Genomic DNA, 19,039 nt, shown 5'->3' with positions numbered 1-19,039 from the left:
GACATTTCAGACACCGCTCTGTGGGTAAACAGTAGTGGTTGCATTAGACTTTCTCATTGTGCATCAATTTGACAGGCAGGGTCATATTCCGTCATATTACCTGTCATTTTAATTTTCATATTTTGATGATAAGATATTTAGGCAAGGCAAGTTTATCTATAGGCTATAGCACATTTCATACCCTATGGTAATTCAAAGTGCTTTACACAGAAATGAAGATAATCACAAAATAAAAGCAAGGAAAATTAAAACAGTTATAAAAGGAATTAAAAGAGATATAAAGCTCTTGTTTTTGTTCACATTTTAATCTTTAATCATGAATTTACTGGATGAGCATATAAGCTAGATTATGCATTTATTTATTTATGAAGAGAACAGATGAACAGAGTGTGCGTCACTTTTCATGTTCAACACCACACGAAGATGAATGTTTTTTTTCCCGCAGTGACAGTGAAGGCCACTAAAGCACTACCTTTGTACATGAACAGGCAAACATGAACAACGCACGTAAAAAATGAACTGAACTAAACTCGTTCGACTTTCTGTATCTGCCTGAACTCAAACCTTCCGCATGGACTTATGGGTGATCAACTGTGAGTAAACACAGTAAGCGAGACTGATGCAGAGCCCGCTGTCATTAGATGTTGCGTCTTTGCCTCGGACAGACGACTTCTCATGGTAGTTTTAATTTTGTTCTGGAGGCTGAACCCATGCTTTGCTGCCAAACTGGAGCGAACTCACCACGAACTGTACAGTTACAAGTTACAATAGATCACCTTCAGATTTGTGACCTCCTATTCTGCTATTTTATACTAAAATATGGTGTTCCTTGTTTCTCTTCTAAATATATATATATACAATGTATATATATATACACTCACCGGCCACTTTATTAGGTACACCTGTCCAACTGCTCGTTAACACTTAATTTCTAAGCAGCCAATCACATGGCGGCAACTCAGTGCATTTAGGCATGTAGACATGGTCAAGACAATCTCCTGCAGTTCAAACCGAGCATCAGTATGGGGAAGAAAGGTGATTTGAGTGACTTTGAACGTGGCATGATTGTTGGTGCCAGAAGGGCTGGTCTGAGTATTTCAGAAACTGCTAATCTACTGGGATTTTCATGCACAACCATCTCTAGGGTTTACAGAGAATGGTCCGAAAAAGAAAAAACATCCAGTGAGCGGCAGTTCTGTGGGCGGAAATGCCTTGTTGATGCCAGAGGTCAGAGGAGAATGGCCAGACTGGTTCGAGCTGATAGAAGGGCAACAGTGACTGAAATAACCACTCGTTACAACCGAGGTATGCAGCAAAGCATTTGTGAAGCCACAACACGCACAACCTTGAGGCGGATGGGCTACAACAGCAGAAGACTCCACCGGGTACCACTCATCTCCACTACAAATAGGAAAAAGAGGCTACAATTTGCAAGAGCTCACCAAAATTGAACAGTTGAAGACTGGAAAAATGTTGCCTGGTCTGATGAGTCTCGATTTCTGTTGAGACATTCAGATGTTAGAGTCAGAATTTGGCGTAAACAGAATGAGAACATGGAACCATCATGCCTTGTTACCACTGTGCAGGCTGGTGGTGGTGGTGTAATGGTGTGGGGGATGTTTTCTTGGCACACTTTAGGCCCCTTAGTGCCAATTGGGCATCGTTTAAATGCCACGGCCTACCTGAGCATTGTTTCTGACCATGTCCATCCCTTTATGGCCACCATGTACCCATCCTCTGATGGCTACTTCCATCATGTCACAAAGCTCTAATCATTTCAAATTGGTTTCTTGAACATGACAATGAGTTCACTGTACTAAAATGGCCTCCACAGTCACCAGATCTCAACCCAATAGAGCATCTTTGGGATGTGGTGGAACGGGAGATTCGCATCATGGATGTGCAGCCGACAAATCTGCGGCAACTGTGTGATGCCATCATGTCAATATGGACCAAACTCCCTGAGGAATGCTTCCAGCACCTTGTTGAATCTATGCCACGAAGAATTGAGGCAGTTCTGAAGGCAAAAGGGGGTCCAACCCGTTACTAGCATGGGGTACCTAATAAAGTGGCCGGTGAGTGTATGTGTGTGTGTGTGTGTGTGTGTGTGTGTACAATGTAATGAATAGCAATTTACATGGAGCCTAAAGCCTCTGTAATATTCCATGATATGAGAATTTTGCTTATTGAACAGAATTGAGAACCACTGCTCTAGATAGTTAGACATTTCTCCACTAATGCTCTTTATTAAATGATGACAGCTGTCCCATTATACTGTCAAACATGGAAGCCTTGCAGACTTTCCTCCACTGTCTCTTCCACAAATACCCTTTTTTGATGGATTTTTTTTTTTTTTTTTTTTCATGTATCATGTGTTCACCCTGAATGGAAATGTTGTCATCATTCACTCACTCTCATGTTGTTCTTTTACTTTATTCTCTTTAACCAAAAATGTAATATTTTGAAGAATATTCTTGTCATGGCAGTTCATGTCCGTTGAACTGTCCGTTTACTATATTACCGGTAAATGTATATTGTTTGACATAAGCTAACACTTCTACCCCAGAGCTAATCTCACAAATTTCACAAATTGATAGTGTTAACATCAATTTAAAAGAACAGTTATCAGATTCTGGTCATGTCTACGGGATGTCTTTGTCTCTTAGTGTGATGAGGTAACGTTAAATGAAGGGTCTATTTCATCACAAGTAGTCCTTGAGCAACATCCACACCTTCTTCTGTCGTCTTGTGTTTGCTGACATGGTGGTGACAGTTCCTTGCTTGATAGTTGGCATACACTTGATAGTTTACTGTGCATGCATTTAAATGAAAATATGTAAAGCCAGACTGATCAGGCATATTTTGGGTCTGTAAAATATGTCTGTATTTCACATATTGCATTAAAATAACAATTCAGTAACAACGCTGAATAATTGCTGCTCCAGAATATAATTACTAAAATAATATAATGCTCAGTACTTACCAATATAATTACACTCTAATATTAACACTTTAATGTGACTGCTAATTACATCAAATTACCTGCATTTATAAAAAAAATAATAGGATAAAGAAATTACAGTTGATGTATAATAAGAAGAATGAAGTGAGATGGATAGCCTATAATCACATTTTTGTAAGCAAACATCTTTGAGTACATAATTAAAAGTGAATCGGATTGTTTTATTCATGTTGTCAAATATGAAATGTTTTATTAAAAATGTAATATCACACTATGATTATTATATTATCTTCAGGTATTTAATCATGTTTGTGCTAAATCAAGCATAGTATAGAGTAGATAGGGTATCATTGTGTTATCCAGCCTACAGTAAGACCACATGAGCCCAGTGTGATATTTAATAAGGCTGTTTTTCAACACACTGGTCATTTTTCAGTGCATGAACACTGTCAGCTGGCAACAGTTTGTGATTAGTTTTGCCTCGTACTGAATCAATCTCACACCCACAGTCTATAGTGGAGTCCAAAGAGAACTTCTCAATCTAATTTAGTGCCGTTTGGATCTCTGGTTCCAGGCTTTGTTCACACTGACAGCGAAGTGCAGCCACAAAATGGCCAGAAACAGTTACTGATTTCCAGCAACATGAGAGTAAAATCAACCATTCTGTGCTTTTAGGTGGTGGATTTCAGTGACTTTTTCTGCCGTTTCTGCGTCAAGGGACTCTATATGGGTGAATGTCAAATTATTTTTTTGAATCATTCGTTCAATCATTCAGGAATGAATCAAGTGATTGTCAATAGATGTGTTCGATTTGAAGCGATGCTGCATAGACCAATCGGCGTATGACATCAAAGTATCCCGAGAACCATTATCCGGAACCGCCTGCTCTCTAGTCGAGCACACCTTAGGGAGTCGTTGAATCTTTAACCAAACTGATTTGTTCAAAAACACTTTTAAGTGTTCAAAGTGTCAGAAAGACATTTCTGAGAAATTTCACGGGTAAAAAAGATCATTGGCCAATGTCAATAGTGTATTAATGCTTTAAGCACAGAAGTCACTTTCCGACCAAGCAGCTTTCTGTTAGTCAGTGCGGGGAACTTGTGCAACCATCTTGAATAGGATTAAAACTCCTTATTGTGCGGATTTCTATTTAACTGACTGCATATTGCTCGTGAAATTTCGCCTAACAGCGGTTTGTTTGAGAGCACATTAATTCTTCTGTGGCTTTGTTTGAGACTTAAAATAGACTGAGAGTGGCAATTTTCTCTAAAATGTAAATTACTCTATATTACTGTTGTATAAAAGAAATGTCACACTCGTAGTCTTGCTTTTGGTTTGAAAATCAGCAGTCTTGCTCATATGACATGGCTTCTGCATGGCTGCAATTTATATACAAACACTCCATTTCAAAATCGAATGACATATATTTACTGGCAGCTCTTTATTTTGAAAAGTTATGGTCAGCAGCTCACCAACGACTTAGTGACAGGATAGTGACCCAATGACCTGAGACTTCCAACCATCAGTCTAGCAGTGTGAGTGAAGCTTTAGTGGCAGCTTTAAAATGTGAGAATCTGTGGAAAATCAGGATCATTACAAAATGTTGCACCGGAGTTATTTCGCAAACATCAGCTCTAAGCACTGCAAAATTCCTTTAACCGCACTAGATTTCTAAAACATCAACAACCCTGTGATCCTCTTGCCGACTAGCTCAAAGCTCATTCGAGTGGAAAATTCTGTGTAGTTTTCTTTTATGGATGATATTTTATTTCCGTCTTTGATCTCGACTAAAGTAATGTAAGGTCACATCGCCCCCTTGTTTACAAAGCAACTTGCCATCTTCCTCTCTCTCCCCCTTTAATGAACGTGGAATGTGTTCAAAGATTATGCCTGCCTGAGTTTGCCCAATTAGGACTGAGTTTGATTTATAACCCTGTCTCTATGAAAAGGTGGGATACATTTTACACGCACCACTGACGTTGGGATAGTGCGACATCGTAGTCCCAATTACCCATACACGCCATGTACAGACCACTACCCCCACTGATGTACTTCCATCACCTTTCCATTTGCTTAAAGTCAACAGTGAGTTTAATACGCACAGAAATACTCTCTCATTACACTCAATCAAAGGCATAATTATGTTTTCCGCATTACCATCAGTTCCTGATGTCACTTAAAAATAACTTGGCCATTTCGTCATCACTCTCTGAGCGCCTTATTGCACCTGGACGGTCTTTCAAATGTGCGGGAGTGCGATCAAAGCCATGAATGTGTTGAATTGATAGAGACTATTAATAGCCAGCAGAGATAATATGTCTGCCGTGGTCTGTGGTAAATGTATAAACACTTCCATTGTTTGTGTTGCTTTGCTCAGAGGAGTGGAAGAAACAGGAGGATGCTCCACTGCTCCACCACAACAACTGAATATTCTTCCAAACGCACCACCCTGGGGGTGATGTCATCGCATCCGTTGTGTTCCCTGCCCCCCATCCACGGCTTTGCCATCTACACAAATGCAGCCAATTTGTTGTTGAAAGGATGCAGTGCTGTTTTAATATTATTTATATATTATTTAGTATTTATTTATATTTTGAAATGGCAATTTATTTTTATTTCAGTTTTTGCCTCAGTAATTTTAGTACTTCAACTTAAAGTCCCCATTAAAAATTGACCATACTTACTTTGTTTGCCTAAATTGATCGTTTTGTGGTGAACAATTCATCCATGCAAGTCAATCCACACAAAAAAAAAATTTTGGCTTCGTAATCTTTAATCAAAATATGAAATTTCCCCTCTGCATTGGAGGACCTTCCCTGATGATGTAGGTTGAACGGTTTGGGTGTCTGCTTAACATCCCTAATCACGCCCCTCCAACTGACAGTAGACAGGCGGAATGACAACACCTACTTTTCTAGATCCAATCAGGTGCTAGTTGGGAAAAAAGCCACGCCCACTATTTTGCCTCATTTAGTATTCCGTTTCTCTCGGATATACGTCACAACACTGGAGAAAAGTCGTTTGCAACTTCCGGTTCACGGGGACTTTAACCCTCTGGGCTTCTTCGTCCGAAAATGACCGAAAACGTTTACATTTTGAATTGTTTAATTTTTTTGCTTCATCGGATGGGGGTGAAACTTGGTGACTTTTGTTGTATTACATATGAACACACAAAAAAATCAAGGAGATGATTCTGATATGTTAAAGGGTCGTAAAAAAAATAGTCACACTTAGCTTCCTCCCGGTCAAAAACGGGCGACATAGGAAATGAATGGGAAATATGAAAAAATAGGAAAACTCAGAGAAACTTTTGGTGGTACAAGCTACAGATCAGCCACTGTGCAGAAAAAAAGTGTACAGCAATGAAGGGGTGACACTCTAAAACATCAAGAGTGCAAATAAGACCCCCCCCCACACACACACACACACACCCACGCACACAAACACACACACACACATACACAGATATACTGGCGAGACTGCAACAGCAAATTTGTAGAATATGCAAAATAAAATCAATAGATGAAAAAAAAATCTCTCTCAAATGCACACACACACACACACACACACACACAGAGAGAGAGAGAGAGAGAGAGAGAGAGAGAGAGAGAGAGAGAGAGATTAACTGGTAAGACTGCAACAGCAAATTTTGAGAATATGCAAAAATAAATAAATAAAAAATACCAATTTATTGCTAAATGTCTGTATAAAGTGCTTTGAATTATCACTAACCATCCCTTATTTTGTTTAACTATTTGAATGATCAAATACTGAGTAACAAAAATGTTTGCATTGTGTTCCCTTTCTAACCAAATGCTAGTTTGATTTTAATCATAATGCAAAACCTGATACTTATCTAAAAAAATTTGTAAAAAAAAATAAAGTAGTCTTTTAGAATATCTAAATGTATATCTAAATAAATAAAAAAACGAATAAGATAGAGAAATCATGTCTAAAACAACAAAAGGAATCAAAAAGCCTTTCTATGTATTTATATAGGAGGAAGCTATAGGCAGCCTACAGGCTGGTACAGGACATTGCACACATTTAACTATTTTTTAAAGCCACTAGATGGCGCTCTTCTACTTGAACATTTTTTTTTTTTAGGCTGGCACTCTATTTTGATGTGAAATGTTGCATTTATTGATTTAAAAAAAAAATATATATAAAATAAAAAAATATATATTAATTCTAATGGAAAAAATAGCTCATAAAATTTATATAATTAATGCAAAGTATCATAAAAAATTCTAAAAATTCTAAATAATAATCAGAAAATATTATAGAACAAAACAATATTTGATTGGTTATCCTGGTAAAAAGTAAAGTTACATTTTAAGGCTTCGTCCGTTTTTGACCGGGAGGAAGCTATGTAACCCATTTACGAAGAAGCCCAGAGGGTTAAACATAATTTCAGTTAGTTGCCAAGGCAACATTTCAAATTGATAAGTTACTAATATTTATTTATATTTATTTTATTTCAGCTTTGTTTAATTAACAAAAATAATTTTTAATAGTTTTAGTTAACAACAACAACAACCCTGAAAGGATATTGTGATTTTTGTGATTTTGTTTCCTGCAGTTGCAAGGTGATTATTTTATATATTGCATTTTCTACATGAGTCTGGTTTCCTTGGTTGGTTAAAATGTGTACATTCTGTCCTTTTTGAAGAATAATTATTTATTTGCTTCACTTGTGGCAAGTCTTGTCGGTGGGTATAGACATTGTACACCTGGTTTATTTCATTTTTCATTTTCATTCCAAACATTTATGATATTAAGAGGATATCTGGATGCACGTCTATCTGGTTTTGATGTTGTAATTGATGTATGTAGTCCCAAAATCAGGGATCCTCCCCTCATCTGATCACAAGTAGTCACTGGATTGAGATGCATGTTATACCAGGTGTAAAATGGCAGTTTGTCTTAGTATACTACATGTGATTGGTTACATTTTACAATACTACTATGTGTGTGTGTGTGTGTGTGTGTGTGTGTGTGTGTGTGTGTGTGTGTGTGTGTGTGTGTGTGTGTGTGTGTGTGTGTGTGAGCGCGTGTGTGTTTCTCCACATATGGAGGTTGATCAGTGAGTGCAAAGACAGTGCTGACGGGCAGATCCATCACTGAGGTGCTGAGAAAAACAGCACTGTGAAATTACACTGTTTACTGTGACAGAAATAAAGACTTCTTCCTCTTAACCACACAGAATACAATTTAGTAACTGTCACCGCACTCCATCACTCAACCAAAAGTGTGATTGGACACACATACACACAAACACAAGCTCTGACAGAAACAATGCTTACAGCAGCTTGTTTGTGTCAAAAAACAGATTAGGCAATATTTCTCTTAGGATTTGTCAGGTCTTGTCATTTGTCTCGATGTACAATCATGTAGTAAAGGTTAATGCTCAATTCATACCTTTCTTTTATTTGTTTCTTGTATGCAGGACCAGACTTTGAGATTTGTCAACCTGAAATGCTGTTGGCAACCTTGCGTACCAGTAGTAAAAAACAGTAGTCGTTTCAAAGCAGTTTTACAGAAAATAACGCTATTCAATTCCCAATGTTCACGTGAGCAAACCACAGATGACTTTGAAGCTGAATTAGTGAATTAATCTAGTCTTTACTGTCAATTGATCCTTCCGAAATAATATTGTTGTAAAAGTTCAAAAGAACATTTGTACATGGTGCTTGATATCAATTTTCAGTCAACATGAAAAAATCCATTTGTAAATGGCATTCACTGCTCACCCCTATCAATTTGTTTACAATCTTGTTGGCCATTGATTTCACTTTCTTTTTGAAGAACTTGTCTTATTGATGATTAAATAATTCATTAAACCTGAATGATACTCTACTAAGGTTTTATAGAAAATGGCCCTGTTTTAGTCCATCTACTGCATATAAATATCAAACTATATATTTGCATAATATGTATTGTATATGACATATGACTATTTTGGAAAATTTTGTTAATATAAAGAAAGGTTGCCATGTGTTCCTTTTAGCAAATAGCGCGGGAAAAGTGCTTTGAAAATAAGCACACTTTTACATAAAACAGATAAAATAATTTGTGTGTGTGTGTGTGTGTGTGTGTGTGTGTGTGGGTGGCCCTTTGTTTTGTTTCAGTAAAGTACAGCTTCATAAACATGAAATGAAGTGGGGACACATGCCCGCTGCTTTGCACATGAAACAGAACAGCAGACTCACGGAGCAGATCAAAGGGAGCTTTTGGTCCAGCAGGCTTTGTGTTGTCCCGTGTTTCCCCCCGAACTGAATGTGACACAGCTTGAGCCGGCTATTTCTTCTACACACCGCAGAGAAGGGTTATTATAGTTACACTAAACCATAAAAACACATTTTTTTGTTGCTTGAAATTTAGTAAAAGTGAACTAACAACTAAAATATAATATAAAATATTAAAAACAAAACTTATTTGATTTCAGGTAGTTGCAAACGTAACATTTCTCATTTTATTTAGTTAACTTGATGTGCTAAAATAACTAAAACTGAAATAATGAATTAATTAATAATAATAAAAAGACAAAAACAACAAAATTACTTAAACTTGAAATGGAAAACGGAAAATATTTTTTTTTTCAAAATGTTATTTAAAAATAGAAAAGTGTCTCAATGCTTCTAAAATAACACTACTGCAGAGGGAGCATTACATCTCCTTTGCTGTAGAAAATCTGACATATTATACATTAATGACTACAGCATTATTGTATTGTTCACTTGTTCTAGGCTGCAGTTAGATAAGAGATCTGTAAGTTCTGGAAATGAGGGCAGCTGTCGTAATCACTGCAGGTGTTTCTCAGGTACATCTGGAGTTCAGGATGCCTGACTCATGATGTTACATCACTGAGGACATATTACAAAGAGAAGGACAGCCAGCAGTTATAGAAGCCAAGAAAAAACATTTACATCTCTCTGTGAAACACATCTCACTCAGTTTTGTGTTTTTCCAGGCCCTGCCTGGATATTGGGTTCACTTTTGTTGCTTTAGTCCTTGCGCTTGACATCAAATGCGTTTAAATGTCAAGAAACCGACAATGCAAAGTTCTGGGAATGCAGTACAAAGTTTGGACAAAGCAAAGTTCTATACTGCATTTGATTAAGAACTTTTCCACTATTGAAAAAGTAAAGTATCTTCTATAGCACTCCTGTGTCTACTGCACTCCAGACATACTACTGTCATGTTGGCATTGCCATGATCTACAATGCCAGCCATGTCACTGTTTCATGTCATTTATGAGACAGCTTTCCCTGGCCATAGGATATAGTAAAGTGTTTATATACCATCATAAGCACACTTAAGGAAGTGTTTTTCAAATTTTTTATGAATACTTCACATTTTTGGATTATAGCATGCAGACTTATTTAACATACTTTTTGCATGATATATAGTAGAGAGTTAAAAATTAAGATGTGGGGTAACTAAAACGTATCGGCTATTTTGAGTCCTGTGATATGCCTTTTAAACATCTTAAGAAATACAGTACTGTTATACTATATATATATATATATATTATAAATGGTGAAAAGAGTTAAGTTATTAATTGAAAAAAATAGAAGAACAGAATTTATTTAAAATAGAAATCTTTTGTAACTTTTGTTAATGTCTATACTGTCACTTTTGATCAAATTAATGCATTCATGCTGAATTAAAGTATGAAATTCTTTCTAAAAAAATCGGTTACACTTTATTTTAAAGTATTTGTACTTACAGTGTACTTAGTGTAGTTACCCAAGAAAGTACTGGTAATGTAAGGTTACATGGGTTAACGTTGGGTTAACGTTAGGTTTAGGGGTAGGTTCGGTGTTAGTACCTAGTTATTACCCAGTTAGTGTCATTACTACAATAAGTACATATGCAAAACAGACCTGTAAATTACCAAAAAATCGTATTGACCCTAAACTCAGGAACAGTAACCTCAACACAGAAAAGAAAACTGCACCTGTCATTTGATGTCATTGGATCTGCACAGTAAAAAAAAAAAAAAAAAAAAATGCATACTCATTAATCTGATGTATGCCAATTTGATCCCAGATTACAAAGCTGTCTGGTTATTTGAAAGAGAAAATTTTGTTGGTGGTCTGCCTTAAGAATCGTCAGAGGATTTTTTTTTTGTCACAGTGTTTTTTTTTTAGCCGTCCTTGCCTTAAGCTTGTCCTGCCTGAAGTTACAATCACCCATTGGTGTTTTGTATTGCTTCTCATCCCTACTTTTTGTTTTTCTTTTGTGTTCCCCCCATGAATCATTTCATTTAAAGCCAGCAGCATCCACAGTGGTGAATTCAGCTTGTACAGAAGGCAGAAAACACACACCCACCTTTGTCCTTGAGCTCCTCCTGCGCAAATGAATTCCACCTATCCCCACTCATACAGAGGCCTTTTCATCCCAGAGAAGAATCCGTCCCGGCCACTGTGACAAATTAGAAGTGTAATGATAAAAAAAAAAAAAAAAACGGTGGCCCTGAATGAGTTCTGAATCTGATTGAATGTTCTCATGAATACTCATTTGTTCTTTACCTTTGTGAGTAAGAGATCTGTCTTAAAGGTACAATATGTAGGATTTTTCACCACCAGGGGTTGCTAACCTCTTACAATAACAAAGGCGTATATTGATGACGCAAGGCATTAAGTGTCGTCAAGCGGATGGATCTTTTATGGATGAGTGAATACAGTGATGTTTTTAACATTACTGTGGTGTGAAGCAGGGCACGATTGATAATGAGAGACGTACACCAGCGCCACACGCAACGCGAGTCCCGTGGATATAAAGGAATAAGGACATTTCATTCTACCGAACTACACGCAAGTGCTGAATTAATACTCACACAACTTGAGGTAACGCAGCGCTGTTTCACTATTACACTAAACTGCATTTGAGTGTGTTGAATGTTGTTAGTTAGGTTGTTTGTTGGCTATATGAGACTAGCAGTAAGCTAGATCAACATTAGAATGAAATAGATCATATGCTAACATTTCATCATGTTGAACTAAATAACATTGATTAGTTTTATGTAACGTACATTTACTCACCAGTGTCTAATAAAGTACATGCAACACTCGCGTCTCTGTCAAGTCGAAGTTAGTCACGGACGCGGACCTCTCGGGATCTCCAAAGATGTTGATCTTCATTTTAGTCCTCTTTTTGTCTTAAAGTCTGCTTGCCATGGTCCATAATGTTTGAACAAAACAACAACAGCGTGAGCGTCCTGCTAGGCATAACCTTTACTGTCTATGGGCATAACCCAGTTGTCCACGTCTGTCGCCATGGTTACTATGGCAGTACCAGCGGAAACCGAGGGTAACGCAGATATGATGCCATTGACTGGCGACTTCTCACCCCTACTCAAATGTCCCGTTTCCTTGGTTAAAATCGCAATTTTCTCAAGATTTACAAATAGTAGGAAACATTTGGGATATTGTAAGTTATCAAATAAACAAAATATATAACATTGGCCTAGTGGTTTTTGGATATTTTACTGCAAAAATCCTACATATTGTACCTTTAAGGTTTTTTTTTTTTTTTTTTGCTTATGTAAACCTTTACACTGAATGATTCAAATAAGACATCGAGTGACTCTCTTTCTAATCATGAGTGATTAATTACAGTGTTTAAATCATGGCCTGCAAGTAAAGATGAACAGTGTTGAATGCCCACTTTTAGACAGGAAAGGTGGAGTTACGAGAGGAATGATGAAGGCTAGAGGAATGATGGAGTCCTTCTCTCTCCTTGTCTTCTGACTTTTCTCTCTCTCCATCCTTCCACTAGATTTCTCATCCTTTGCCTCAACTCAGCTGTGACACAAATCTCATTTATCTCATTTCCTGTTTGTCTTACAATGCAAATGAATGCGGACCCGCTTACTGCGCTCTCTCCCAATCATTCTGCCTCACAGGAGGAGACGCTGGCAGAAATTGAAATCTTGCTCAAACATTTGTCTTCCACCCGCCAGAACGCCTGAATGGCTGTCAGATAGGATTTCTGATTCTTGAGTACTCAATTGTGGAGGCTTTAAGATTAATTCCTCCTAAATCGTAAATGGATTAGATTAAGATTTCATTATCCTTGACTGGTATGTGTTTTTCAAATATCTGGTTTCAATTAATCAAATGTCTTCTTAATCTAATCAGTGTTGTCAAAGAGAATCCTATCAAATATAATACTGCTTCTGCAATAAGGAGGAAAAACAGCATTTGGAAAAGTAAACAGAATAATTTCTCATTAACTCAAATGTATTTATTTATTTAAAGCTGAATAATGTAGAAACTAAGTTATTTCGCAAAAAAGACACCTTCAGAAATGACCGGCTGACTGTACGTTATGCCTTGATAATTTACAGTATATAGTTTTTATGTAATACTTCATAGTGTCCAAGTTCCACATACTACATGTAAAATATAGTGTGACAAATATTTCTATATTTTATTATCTGAATTCGTTTGATCAGCTCAGTCTGAGCACAATTGTATCATGAACCAAACGGCTCATGAAACTGCGTCGGCCGTATTTAGAAAGCCCTTAAGCATTGTGGGAAATGAAATAATCCAGTCACTCTACTTGAGTTTGCTGTAAAGCGAGAGTGCTTTTTTTTCAATATGCCAGCTGCAAGGCTATTGATATCTCAAAAAGTTCCCTCCAAACGTGAGTCGGGGTGGGGACATGCCTTTAAATGTTTAAAGCATGTTAAATAGGCATCACATTAATTATGCACCAGCACTCCTAACAGGGAATTTAAAGGGCCGAGGCACAAAGATGTGAAATATTCAGAAGAGTAAGATTTTGTACAGCTATTATCTCAGTAAGATGTCTTCATAGAACAGCACTAACTAATGGAGGCAGTCAGACATGACAAAACAGAGATAGCTTGCTATGATCCTTTGCTCATGAACCAGTATGTTCATCTGACCCTCCCAAATGTAAATGTCTGTAACATGTTAAAACAGCTTTGTGTTAATACAATTATATTGGTTTTGACATTCTAAAAATAAGCAGTGCATTTTACATGCATTGACATTTATATCACAATGTGATGTTACAGCACAAGCACAGCAGTTTATAATATTTTACCTTTTTTTCATGCTGTATTTAATTTATTATAGATGTGTGTGCTGTTAATTTGGGTTTACTTTATTCCCTTCCTCTCTGTGCCGAGTCCATGGGGAGAATCAGGAATTAGACTTATTTTCTGCCTGGCATCATGGGAGTACAACCGTCCATCAAAACCACATATTATCCACGCTATTTTATATCCAATTCATCTCCAGTGTTTCTCAGCGGTGCTGTGGACCCTCTGTCCCTCATTGCAATGCATTTCTCCCTCTCTCAGGCTTGGTGTGTCTTTCTGTGTTGGAGACAAATGCGATTTGCGGTGGTGTAGGGTGGTGGCAGTGCTCACACTGAGGGATGAGGAAGCAATACGAACATGCTCCGGTTCAACAGGCTCAAATATATCCAATGTCATCTTGTTAATCTAACTGCTTTTTGGGAATTCTAGCTCCATGTGGAAAGATATGTGAGCCAAATCACCTGAGATAATGTCATAGTTACATATGTGATGTCAACAACAGTAGCTTTAAAAGACTATGGGCCCTATCTTGCACTCGGCGCAAATGACTTTGTACACTGACGCATGTATCGTTCCTATTTTGCACCCGCGCAAAGCGGGTTTTTCCCTCCACAGACGCACGTCGGTTAACTAAGAAATACACTTGCGCTCCCCGGGGCGGTTCAGCGCAAAGAGGAGGCGTGTTCCGGCGCAAACTTTCCCTCATGCTATTTTGCTGTTCTATAAAACAATTGCGCCACTGACCAGAAAAAAACTAGTCTAAAGTCAGTGGCGCGTTGTTCATTATGCTATTTTAAGGGCGCATGCTTGGCCATAATCAATGTAGCGTGTGCACAACGCGCATACACGTTGATTCTCTCATCTAAGCAGCAGTTTTCATTTTTGCAAATCATACATTATTACGATAGATAGATAGATAGATAGATAGATAGATAGATAGATAGATAGATAGATAGATAGATAGATAGATAGATAGATAGATAGATAGATAGATAGATAGATAGATAGATAGATAGATAGAAAGACAATTTATTATAAAAGCATGTAGCTTACACATTTACCCAAATTATCATACGCCTGTTTAACAGAAGTTAATTTGGGTGGGTTTCTCCATCCCCAATGTCACTTCTCTGACGAGAACTCTGCTCTCCTCGGCTGTGAACCTCCGCGCCTGGCAAATCCGCCGTTATAATAGGAATCCGCTTTAGAACAAGCGCGCATGCTCTTAAAGGGAATGTGAGATGACGCTCTGATTGGTTTATTTCACGTTATGCCCAAACCACACCTATGAATAATGAAGCTACTTCAGGCCAACCCCTTTTAGATTTGCGCCAGGCGCAAGAGGCATTTATCCCGCCGGGAAAATAGCAACAGCGCCGGGATCCGCCCACAAAGTTACTTGCGCTTTACGCTTTGACACTTGCGTTTCAGATCGTTAAAATAGGGCCCTATAACTGTGTTTAATAGTTCATGGACTCGTTGAAGTGTAAATCAATTGCTGTTAGCCTTTGTATGTGTTTTTGTGTTTTCATGGTTATTAGGAGATGTAAGCATTCAGTAGACAGTAGTTCAGCATAGTATATGAGTCTCAGGTGTGATACGGAGAGATGTAAGACAGTAGCAGTGAGTTTAATGCGTGCCATCCAGCTGCAGTGTTTATGGGCCAACAGATGGTGAAAGGGGACAGATTATCCTTGCTAGGCCATATTTAGGAGGCCTTTTTCTGTAATGGAAAAGGCTGGATATGTATCTAAAAATTCACATTCAATGGGCCACTGCCACAAATGAAATTCATACCAGATAAACCTGCATTTGATATATGGGTGAATCTCACAGAGGAAAAAAAGGAAAAGAAGCCTGTGCTCACCTGTTGTCTAATTTGTTTCCCCCTATTTATACCTCAGTCAGTGTTTTGCATTCATTCACTGTCAGATCGTTGTTCTTGTCTCACTGTGTTGTTTTCTCATCTAGAGTTTATATTCGTTGTTCCCGTCTCTTTGTAATTCGATTCATTCCAAGTTTGATTCCCTGTCATTCAATGATGGATTATACTGATTGGACTGTGTGACTGATTTCTTCCTGCTCAAGTTCATTGTCTTCTTCCAGTCAACCTCATCATCTGTTATTTGGATTGTTATTCATCCTCCAGGCCTGTAGTGAATTGTTTCTCTGTGGACTAAGTATAAACTGCCCTCTTGGGTTCTGTCTGTTTACGGGTGTGACAGATTCTTTGATGTTCAAAAAGTTCAAAAAGTATCTTTGAACTCCTGTTCCTTATCCATCACTTCTCCACTTTCACTCCTTCACCATGATTCTTTCATGCCATCTTTTATTTCAGGGTCACAGTAATAATCTCCACCAGTACTTACAGGCTGGCTCAGCTCTCCACATGACTTTGGCAACCGCCAAAGTGATGGAAACGTTCACCTTTCCAAGCCAAGGTGAACTCTGTTTCTGGCTCTAAGGACCAATCCGAAGCAGAGAGTGTAAATGCGTGAGCTGATGTCATAAAGTTATTGACAACAGGGATGAATGAGTTCTGTTGACTCCCCTCTGGCTTTCAGCATCCTTGTGTTCCGTTGGCCTGGAGCCCAGTCATGTCCACAGCCTCTCACTGCCCCAGCTGGGTGCCCTGTGCGGCGGGCACAGGATGGGAGACACAAGGCCACATGTGCTCCAGGCTTCATCAATGCCATTCCAGTGGGCCTTCCAAATATAGTGCAGTGTTCATGCCTGCACACACACATATACACTCCCCTGTGGTGTAGCCTTATTCAAAATGTGCTCAGCTGTTTGCGTAGTTCACGTGACTAGCTTGTGTGGTTCTGTGCATATCCAACACAATCTCACAGCAATTTGTAACTATTGGAGGCTACTTTGTATTCGTACAATCTCATCCGATCTGATTATGGCCCATTGGTGGTTAGGTTTAGTGGCGGGGTTAGGGGAGGACCTTTACACTTACTTTTTTCTAAAAATCATATATTTTCGTATCATGCATTGTACGAATTCATATGAAATCGCCACCTTGTAATATAGTTATGTTTTCCTTTTAGATTGGGTTGGTATATCATACAGTTTCGATTTCAACTTGAGCCTCTCTAATGCGATTTGTTAAATCGGATCAGTGGTCATTGTTTAGGATTCAGGAATAAGATTGTCCAGACGCTGTAGTGTGATCCTGTCATGGTTTGTTTTCTCAGGGTATGTCTGCTTAAATAGGCTTTTAATCCTAAACCTCTCAATCCTTCAAGGTTCACGTTTTTCCTCATCTCTAACCTGCTGACAGGACGTATGAGGATGTTCGCTTGTTCGATGCTAAATGCCTGTGAGCATGACCATCTATATTCTGTGGAGAGCTGTGTTGAGAGTCGTAACATCTCTCAGTTCTGTTATTATCATTCCCGGGTAATTACAGAGACTTGTGCTTGCTGATTGCTTCTGTCAAGCAGTTAATCTGAAAATAAGGAGGTAATGAGTGTCTGGGCTAATATGCCGCATATCTCTATCTGTCTGTCCAGAGGGGGACACAGAAAAAATAGACAAATTATAGTTTGGGTACAGATAGCAGAAAACATTAAAGGATAGAGGAATGAGAAGACTTATTAACACATATACACAGAAAATAATTCTCGAAAACTCCCTGCCCAATCTCAACTTGGTTGAGCCATTGCTGTGTCAGGCTGGTCAAGACTTTAACAAACTATTGTGGAATAAAACTTGAAAATCCTTTTAGTTGGTGTAAACTTATTTCTGTCATGACAGCTCTCTGAGAGATTGGCATGGTAATAGATATGGCAATGTTAATGTATTTGGTCTTGGCGGAATAGATCTGCTACCCTGCTGCTGCTGCAGAGCAAGTACAGAGACTTACTACGGCCAATACATTCACAGTCATGCTGGTGTGAGCGTGTAGAACATGCTGCTGCTGGTGCTGCACATGTAACATACATGAATTAACCCCCATAGCAGATCTATACAGGTGGAGCTGGGGAAGGTGGAGAGTTTCTGAAAGCGCAAATGCAAATGCCAAGTATTTAATTGTTGAGCAGCAAGCTCATTGGCTGCTGATGCCCCAGCTACCAATCAACTCAGCAATGTAGATAACAATGTGATCTCTATAAAATTAAATTAAGGACCTATCAGCCTGCACCATCTAGAATTTCGTGACAGAACTTTGCATGTAGTCAGGTTGATTTAGACAAGTTTTTTTTTAACTGTTACATATGAAGCACATTTTCTACAAACTATTTTGTTTTACAGTGTTTTAAGACAAAAACAGGGCTGACAAGTGACAGCCATTACAGTAGGGTGTTGTGTGTGGTTACCAAGGCGTTGCTAAGTAGTTCTGGGTGGTTGATACCATAGGTTGTTACTTTTGACAAAAGTGCCACATGCCAAGTCTCTCCGATACTGTGGTCCCTCATGTCCTTCATTCAAAGTTGCGGTCACATTAGGTTCATTGTCCATTGTCAATAGTGTTGCGATGAATGAAGGACAACTCATTTACAAGCCAAGCAGTGTTCCTTTGGTCAACATGGAAAGTGTGCATGACCAACTTGAACCTGTTGCGAAATCTGCTGGGGGGAATTTCTGATGGTGTGAATTCCTATTGAAATAACCCGATTTCACCCATAAATATTGACCAAATATGACTGTACCTTAGTTTTTTTTTTTTTTTTTTTTTAAGTATAATCCCACTCTCATCCCTAGGCGTCATGAAACTGACGCCTTGGGAATCATTTTGACCATGCTTCAATATTCGACGCTTTAGGCCCCCATTAGCGTCAGTTACATGACGCGATCCTAGGGCGTCATCTTACTGACGCTTTACCTTTAACGTCAGTTAGATGACGCTATCTAATCCTAACCCTACCCCAGACCTAAACCTACCCGCGTCATCTAACTGACGCTTAGGTAAAGCGTCAGTAAGATGACGCCCTAGGATCGCGTCATGTAACTGACGCTAAAGGGTGCCTAAAGCGTTGAATATT

This window comes from Rhinichthys klamathensis, unplaced genomic scaffold (assembly GCF_029890125.1).
Source record: "Rhinichthys klamathensis goyatoka isolate OS25496 unplaced genomic scaffold, OSU_Roscu_1.1 h1tg000474l_1, whole genome shotgun sequence".
NCBI classification, from domain to species: domain Eukaryota; kingdom Metazoa; phylum Chordata; class Actinopteri; order Cypriniformes; family Leuciscidae; genus Rhinichthys; species Rhinichthys klamathensis.
Note: the sequence above shows the minus strand (reverse complement) of the source record.